This window comes from Staurois parvus, unplaced genomic scaffold (assembly GCF_062004578.1).
Source record: "Staurois parvus isolate SC_StPar_1 unplaced genomic scaffold, SC_StPar_1.0 ptg000763l, whole genome shotgun sequence".
Lineage (NCBI taxonomy): Eukaryota > Metazoa > Chordata > Amphibia > Anura > Ranidae > Staurois > Staurois parvus.
This window is the reverse complement of record NW_028318559.1, coordinates 378,403-387,827: the sequence shown is the minus strand read 5'-3', so window position 1 is coordinate 387,827 and position 9,425 is coordinate 378,403.

The window sequence follows — 9,425 nt, the reverse complement described above, 5'->3', positions numbered from 1 at the left end:
GCTACTATCTTACATTTACAGAGGAGGTCTAGTATTAGAATTACTTCCCTTGATCTGACGTTCGTGGCGATACCTCACATGCATGATGCAACCGCTGTTTCCATACTGGCACAGGGTCAATTATTTTTACACTGTTCCCTTAATTTTTTTTTTTTGATCACTTTTAATGCTATCACAGGGAATGCAAATATCCCCTATAACTTCAATGGGCATTGTCATATATTCTTTTTTGAGAAATCTGGGTTCTATCAGACTCTAGATATCTCCTCTGCCCTTACATTATCTAAGCTTTATAAATACTGTATAATAATATAATAATAATAATCAAACCAAGATCTGTGTGATCAGATGCTTTCCCAATTTACAAGTGGCGCTGTTTATATCCTGTGAAACTGAAGTGATGAAATGCTCGTAGCTTCCGATTTCTTAGGCTATAGAGATGATTGGCACCGTTCTGGTCTCCAATCACCTCTATGGTCAGCTGGCAGAAACACCGGCTGCATTTTTAGGTTCCCTCGATGGCACAGGACTGCCCGAGAAGGTCGTGGAAGACAGTGGGGGAGGGGGTCATTGTCTCCCGCTGCTTGTAAAAGCAATCCTGCAGCGAACTAGCCACTAGGATTGCTATTACATGAAAGCCGATCGCCTGCTGAAAAAACGATACCAGGATGATGCCTGCAGCTGTAGGCATCATCCTGGTATAACCATTCAAAGTCCAGTGATGTACCAGTACCTCAGTTTACAAATTTAATTCATTCTGCAGGACATTTTGTATAGCGAAAAATTTGTAAACCAAAACACTGTTTCCCATAGGAATGCATTGAAAACCAATTAATCTGTTCCGAAGGTCAGAAAAACAGTAAACGCTACTAAAATACCACATGAGTTATTTTATTAACTCATGCGGTATTTTAGTAGTGACAACCATGTGTTAATGTTTCAGCTGTCAGTGGGGTTCCCCACTGACAGCTGAATGTAAAAGAATTGCTGGCAATTAAAACATTTTTTTTTAATTGGCAGCAATTCTTTTACACTCACCTGTCATGTGCCAGTTTTTAAATGTAATTACCGGTTTTTGTTTTTTTTCTTCACTATACAATAGTTCAGAAATTCAGCAATCACTTTCCCCCTCCAGCTAAAAGAGAGAAAGTTTCTTTTAGTTTATTTCCCCAAGTTAAAAGAAACAATGTTTCCTTTCAGTTTCTTAAAAGATACAAAGTATCCTTTAGCTCCAGGGAAAATGATAGCTATAGTGAAGAAAAAAAAAAAGACAGCAATTGCATTTAAAAATCAGCACTGACATACACTTCGTATTGTGAAAAAAATTTGTAAAAAATGTGTAAACCGAGGCATTGTTTTCAATGGATTTTCATTCGTAAACCAAAAATTACGTTAACAGAGGCATTCGTAAACCAAGGTATTACTGTATATGCTATGTTCTTTTTTTTTGTATGCAGCTTGTGGACTGAATACAAAAAAGAGAAGAAATCTCTGCCAGAAAAAGTGTGTGGTATGCCCACCATTAGAATATACCGCCCTGCATCCACCCACTTTTAATGGCGGACACACATTAGGTTGTACGGTGCCAGTTCCAACATTGTACAAATGTCTAAATAGTGGCACGCTTGAATAAAAATTGTCCACATATAAGTGGTACCCCATATGGAAAAAGGATGACACCAAGTCCCAAACTATCTTTCCACTACTCCCCATGTAGTCTGGGCATCTGGGGGGCTCCACGTGACTATCTTTTCCCTCATAAATCTGAAACTTATAAGTATAGCCTGTTGCCCTCTCACAGGTCTTCTACATCTTGACCCCATATCTGGCACGCTTGCTGGGGAGAAATTGTTTGAACGCAAGGGGGCTAGAAAAATTAATGAGGGACTCATCAGCGCAGATGTTTTGCTAGGGAGTATAGACATCTGCAAATTTTTGGTTAAGGTGATTTGTGAAGGGCTGAATTTTGTGGAGCCGGTCAAATTCAGGGTCCCCCCAAGGACGACAGAGTGTAATGTTTGTGAAATGCATAAAACACATTATACTCTCATATTTATGCCTGGCCATGGCAGCAGAGAACACGGGCATATGATGAATGGGGTCCGTGGACCAATACAACCGCAATTCAAGTTTTTTAGTAATGCCCATGTTGAGGGTTGGGGGTGTTGTTCTTCACAGAAATGCACTGTCCCAGAAAGTTAAACTCTGTTCTCTGGAACAGTGTGCTGGAAACTGACAGGGAGCAGAGCTGCATTGAAAATAATGCAACTGTGCTCCATGTCAGTGTTTGCCAGCAATCACCGGGACCTGGCGGGTACTCACCGGCCGGGACCCGGTGATTGACACCCGTGGCCATGATCGGTGCTTTGCCGTAGTAAATGTACTGTGTGCGGTCCCCTAGTGGTTAAGTAAAGCAATGGGCTTATAAGATGAGCATTGTAAGGGGTCTTTACAAGGCTTAGCTAACAATATTTATGACATCAACGGCCGCAGCCATATTGATACACCCAGTACACCCATATCAGCACATGTGATTGATGCCTTGTTTGATCTGTTCCCATGTTAGTGCGCACCTTTAGGCGCACCCTGAAAACTCATCTCTTCAGGGAAGCCTACCCCGCCCTCACCTAACAGCCGGTCTCCTCCACTCCTCCTACCACTCCATCCCCCACAGCCACTTCCTCCTGTACCACTATCCCCTCCTTCCTAGATTGTAAGCTCGTAAAGAGCCCTTGACCCCCTCGTGTTTTGTTTTGTTACTGTATTGTCTCATGTTCTGTCCCCCACTATAATGTAAAGCGCTGAGCAAACCTTTTAGCGCTATATAAATACTGTATAATAATAATTTATTTTTACAATAAATTTGATTCATTTAGAATATTACACTATGGAAGCACTTTTTCTTGTCTCCCTGGGAGTGCCGTGAGCTCCCTGTTTTTTCTGGTCCAACAAACCCCTGGCAGGAATTCTGTGCGCTTGCTGATTTCCGTGTCCAAAGGTGAAAGATATATTACCACCGCTGAACAGTATGGTCCACCAGTGATGTAGGGATATCATCCCTACATCGTAGTTTGGAATTCTACTTAAAGGGCCCCTGCAGTGAGTGTCCTGAAAGCCTTTTGGCCCCTTGGGGTCTGGGCGTGGAGGTGAGGAGGCATTTTAGCCGGTGTGGGATTCACTAAACATTTACCTATCCACATTGGGTTTTTTTTGGATGCGTTTTTGTTGGATGTTTTTGCACATGGACTTTATTTCACATTTATGATATTTTTTTAGTCACGTTATTTATTTCTTCATTGTGTTATTGTATTTTACGGTGCACAGTAATACATTCATTTGGTTTCACTGTGCGTTTGTATCAACATTTTCTGTTTTATACTAGTTGCACTCTATATATGTTTGCCACATTTATATATGGTATTTATATGGTCACTTATTAGTCGTTTTATGTCACATAGCCATTTGATGCACATTGTGATATGACCCTTTAGTTGCATGATCACATTTTTTGGCCTCATTGTGCATTATTATTGTCATTCTTCTGTGATAAGTGGTTTGTCCACTTTTAATATTTAAGCACTTCATTTTGTATTTTTCACATTTTGCTCCACTTTCTCATTAGTTGTATTCACGTTTTTTCATTTATGTTATGACAGACTTATATGTCCCACTATTACTGTGATTTAGTTAATATTTTATTTTTCCCTGATCATTTCCGTGCGTTTTTCCCACAGTCACGGTTTATTGTCTGTTACACCTTTTGGTCCTCATTTTGGACCTTTATTATTTCACCTTTCCCTTCACTCCCATATTGCTTCCATTTACTGATTATGTTATGGTGTATATTATCTATTGTCTTCTCATCTCATTATTTGTTTTGGAATGTCTGTGGCATTATTGTGATTAGCACAACATCACGTTTCTGTTTGTTGTGCCCCCACCTGACTGTGAAGCTCTGCAGAACCTAATTTGCTAGCACGATAGGTATCTTGGAAATAAATAAAATATATATAATAACATAATAAAATGTTCTGCACGCTAGTGGTAAAAACACAAAAGGCTTTTATAAAAGGACAATAAGAATGAGGTTCAACTTCTGGTGGTATTTTTCTTGTAGTCATCTTGTAGGCATCACATTTTTCCAAAATTTTAGGGGTATATTATTATCTTATGATACAGGGGTCATTATGTAAAGTTAATCTGCTTTTTTTTCCAGAAAAGTTTCCCTTTAAAAAAGGTGTGCTTCACTTTGTTTTGGAGGTATTGAAGATATGAGATATCCCAGGATGCACTGGGAACCCAACAAGCAAACCAGAAAGACATTATCACCAGTGCACAAATTGGGAACGCTTTAGGGAAGGTGAGCGAGGACTGGAGAGAAAGGACTGAACAGCGGAGGATCAGCAGAGGTGGCAGACTGGAGAAGGAGAAACTAGCAGATATCACATGTGGTCTGCAGCATGGGAGCAATATAGTAGGAGGTGAGCGGGGAATAGAATAAGAGGAGGATCAGCAAGCCAAAGGTTCAGCAGAGCTGGGGATTACTACTGAGTTGGGGATCGATAGAGGTGGGGGTTACTACTGAGCAAGGGATCAGCAGAGCTAGGGAATACCACTGAGCAAAGGATCAGCAGAGCTGGAGTTACTACTGAGCAAGAGAACTGCTGAATGAGGTTACTAATGAGCTGGGATCAGCTGAACAGGAATACCATTGAGATGGGGATCTGCTGAATGGGGGTACTAATGAGCTGGGGATCTGCTGAGTGGGGGTATTACTGAGCTGGGGGTACTACTGAGCTGAGGTTCTACTGAGCCCCTTTAAAACAAATAGAAAATCAACACACTCAAAAATGCATATTGAAGTGGTAGGCTCTTAATGTGTTCTAAAAATCAAAGCAAGTGTTAACCACTTGACCTCCAGAGGATTTACCCCCCTTAATGACCAGGCCTCTTTTTGCTACTCGGCGCTGCACTAATTCAACTGATAATTGCATGGTCATGCAATGCTGCACCCAAACAAAATTTATGTCTTTTTTTCACACAAATAGAGCTTTCTTTCTGTGGTATTTGATCACCTGTGCGCTTTTTATTTTTCACGCTATAAACAAAAAAAGCCCAAACATTTTGAAGAAAAACAATATTTTTTACTTTCAGCTATAAAAAATATATAGTAAACTCAAAGTTGGTTATACATTTAGGCCAAAATGTATTCTGCTACATGTTTTTGGTAAAAAAAATCCCAGTAAGTGTATATTGATTGCTTTGTGTGAAAGTTTTAGCATCTACAAACTATGGTATAGATACTGCAATTTACGCCATTATTTTGCTATACAGCGCTGTGCTAGTTTAACGGACAATTGCGCTGTCATGCAATACGGTACATAAATGAAATTTACATCCTTTTTTTCCCACAAATTGAGCTTTCTTTTGGTGGTGTTTGATTGCCTGTGCGGTCTTTATTTTTTGCGCTATAAAAAAAAAGGCTGACAATTTTGAGGGAAAAAAACAATATTTTGGACTTTTTGCTATAAAACATTTCCAGTAAAAAAAATTTAAAAATCAAATTTAGTCATAAATTTCTGGCAAAATGCATTCTGCGACGTCTTTGCTAAAAAAAAAACCCAATACGTGTAAATTAATTGGTTTACGTGAAAGTTATAGCGTTTACAAATGGCGGGAAAGATACTGGGATTTTTAGTTTTTTTTTTTTTTATACTAATAATGGCGGCGATCAGTGACTTATGGTGGTGATCAGCGACTTATGGCGGGACTGCGGCGGACATTCTGACATTGGGGGGTACTGACTTGGGGTCACTGACATCCCCAGTGACACCAATACAGTGATCAGTGCAAACAAAAAAAACCACTGACACTGTACTATTGGCACTGGGGAGGAAGGGGTTAAGTTTATTATTCAGGGAAAGGGTTAACTGTGTGAGGGGAGTGTTTTACTAGGGGGCGGGGGTGTGTACTGCAGGGAACACAGGTGATCGGGAGAGAGAAACTCTTCTGTCCCGATCAGCGTGTCCTGGAGCTGTCAGGGAACTGACAGAAAGCACAGCTACTGCAGCTGTGCTCTCTGTCACTGATTGCCGCCGATCGCCGGGACATAGCTGGTAACGACTGGATGTGACCCGGCGACTGACATCCACGGCTGTGATCGGCGGGACAGGTAGGACGGTGGTGTGCCTTTTAAAACATGCTTTTGCCCAGCCGTGCCGCCCTGGCGCCATATTTATAAAGTGACTGGGCGGCATGTGGTTAATGAGCCCTAAAGAGTAGAGGAGGTAGAAAAAGGCATAATACCAGCACATGCAGCAAATGGCTGCTCTGCGCCCTTGAGGAGGAGGAGGAAAAAGGTGCTGTCAGGAATGGACTGGCCAGCAATGGTGGGACTCACCTGCCTTTTGATCTGCAGTACCAGGGCTGGCCAGCGGGTGCTCCCAGCAATCAGAGACTCAACCTTTCAGCCAGCTAACACCTGGAACTGATGATACTGGTGTATTTAAGGGATGGCCAGACTTGCAGACTCTGCCTTGGTGTTGTGTTTGTCCTGGGCCCTGTATCTGTCCTGCATCCTGTTTCTGTTCCTTTGCTACCTGTTCTGATCCCTGGCTTGTGACCCTGACCATCCCTCTGCCTTACCCTCTGTACTACGCTGCTTGCTACCTGTTCTGATCCCTGGCTTGTGACCCTGACCATCCCTCTGCCTTACCCTCTGTACTACGCTGCTTGCTACCTGTTCTGATCCCTGGCTTGTGACCCTGACCATTCTCCGCTTGCTCCCCCTGTACCTACCTGCCCAATTGATATTGACTCGGCCTGCCTGACGACGCTTGCTTGTATGTACTGTTATCTGTGGGTGGTTGGTTGGTTGGGTTTGTTTGCACTGTATTATGTTTAGTATTGCACTGCGTTTATGTTTGTATTGTTAGTGTTAATAAATTACATTGTTAATCACATATCTGAAGTCTGCGTTTCCCTGCTTCAGTCACACACCTCTGGTCATACCTGGGAGCCCTGACATTACACCAAGGCCAATCCTGACCAGAAGTGGCTGCACAGGGAAGCCATCTTGGCTTGTTGATGGGAAGGATGGATCTGGATGAGGTTGCGTATTTATATCTGCTAGTGTTTGATGACAGGGAGTATGCTTATCAAACTCTGAAGGAGTATCCCAGGGATCAACTGCTAGAATGTATACGGCTCGCTCATGTTCTAGTAGATCAGGGCACAGAGTTCTCTGAGGTGCAGCCTTTGATTGAGGTTTGTGCAGAGTTGGTTTCATCTGGTTCCCCCGAATGCAGGGATGAATTTTTGCCACCATTTAGTGCAGACCAGGTAGAGTCCCTGGTGTGGTTATTAGAGGATGATGTGGGTTACTTTCTGGAGCGTTATTCCACATGTTCACCACAGACACTAAGAGATTGTATAAACGCAGTGCAGTCATTGACCAGACAGGCTTTGTGTAAGCTCAGCTTTGTTCAACCCATACTGCAGACATGGACAGACTTGTTGCACCCAGCCTCAGTCAGCTTACAAAAACCCAGTCCTGCTTCTAACTCTACTCCTGTATTCCCAACAGCTCCTCCAGTTACAGCCCAGTATACTTGGCTATCTACCGCATGTCAGTACCCTGTTCCCACTCGCTGCACCTATCCTGCCTTTAACCCTGTAAAAAAGCCCTCTGTAGCAACTGCTCCCTCTCCTGTTCCATCCTCCAGTTCTTCTCTGTCTCCAGCTGCTCCATTCGTTTGCAGACCTGCGTTTACTTGCAGTGCTCCAGTAGTTAAAACCAGAAAAAAGCGAAAATTCTTTCCAACCAATACCATCCTGCCAGTATCCAAACCGGTGAGCCTGCCTTCCGTGGTTCAGCCTGAAGCCTCTACTCGGCCTGAAGCCTCTACTCGGCCTGAAGCCTCTACTCGGCCTGAAGCCTCTACTCGGCCTGATGCCTGTACGCAGCCTGATGCCTCTCTTCAGCCTGATGCCGGTACGCAGCCTGATGCCTCTCTTCAACCTGATGCCTGTATGCAGCCTGATGCCTCTACTCGGCCTGAAGCCTCTACTCGGCCTGATGCCTCTACTCGGCCTGATGCCTCTACTCGGCCTGATGCCTGTACTCGGCCTGATGCCTGTACTCGGCCTGATGCCTCTCTTCAGCCTGATGCCGGTACGCAGCCTGATGCCTCTCTTCAGCCTGATGCCTGTATGCAGCCTGATGCCTCTACTCGGCCTGAAGCCTCTACGCGGCCTGAAGCCTCTACTCGGCCTGAAGCCTCTACTCGGCCTGAAGCCTCTACTCGGCCTGAAGCCTCTACTCAGCCGGACGCCGGCATTCAGCCTGATGCCTCTACCCAGCATGATGAACTGATCCATCCTGACGATCCTATTAGGCCAGTTGACTCGATGCCCGCTGTTGATCCAGATGATCCGGTACCTGATCCGGTGCCCGCTGTCGTGCCAATTGACTCAGAGCCCGCTGTCGTACCTGGTGACTCGGTGCCCACTGCCTTGCCAGATGACGCGGTGCCCGCTGGCGAGCCAAATGACCTGATGCCTGGTGACCCAGTGCCCGCTGTCATACCTGGTGACCCGATGCCCGCTGTCGAGCCAGACGATCCCATGCCTGGTGACCCGGAGCCCACTGCCTTGCCAGATGACGCGGTGCCCGCTGGCAAGCCAAATGACCTGATGCCTGGTGACCCAGTGCCCGCTGTCATACCTGGTGACCCGATGCCTGCTGTCGAGCCAGACAATCCGGTACCTGATGACCCGGTGCCCGCTGTCGAGCCAAATGACCTGATGCCTGGTGACCCGATGCCCGCTGTCCAGCCAGACGATTCAATGTCTGCCCCAGTGCCCGCGGTCATACCAGTTGACTCGGAGCCCACTGCCTTGCCAGATGACGCGGTGCCCGCGGTCGAGCCAAATGACCTGATGCCTGGTGACCCGATGCCCGCTGTCCGGTCAGACGATCCAATGTCTGACCCAGTGCCCGCGGTCATACCAGTTGACTCGGAGCCCACTGCCTTGCCAGATGACACGGTGCCCGCTGTCGAGCCAAATGACCTGATGCCTGGTGACCCGATGCCCGCTGTCCAGCCAGACGATCCAATGTCTGACCTAGTGCCAGCGGTCATGCCAGTTGACTCGGAGCCCACTGTCGTGCCTGGTGACTCGGTGCCCGCTGCTCCGCCTGGGGGCCCGAGACCTGTCGCTCCGCCTGGGGGTCCAGCGCCCGCCGCTCCACCTGGGGGTCTGGCGCCCGCCGCCCCGCCTGGGGGCCCGAGACCTGTCGCTCCGCCTGAGGGCCCGAGACCTGTCGCACCGCCTTGGGGTCCGGCGCCCGCCGCTCCGCCTGAGGGCCTGAGACCTGTCGCTCCACCTGGGGGTCCGGCGCCCGCCGCTCCGCCTGAGGGCCC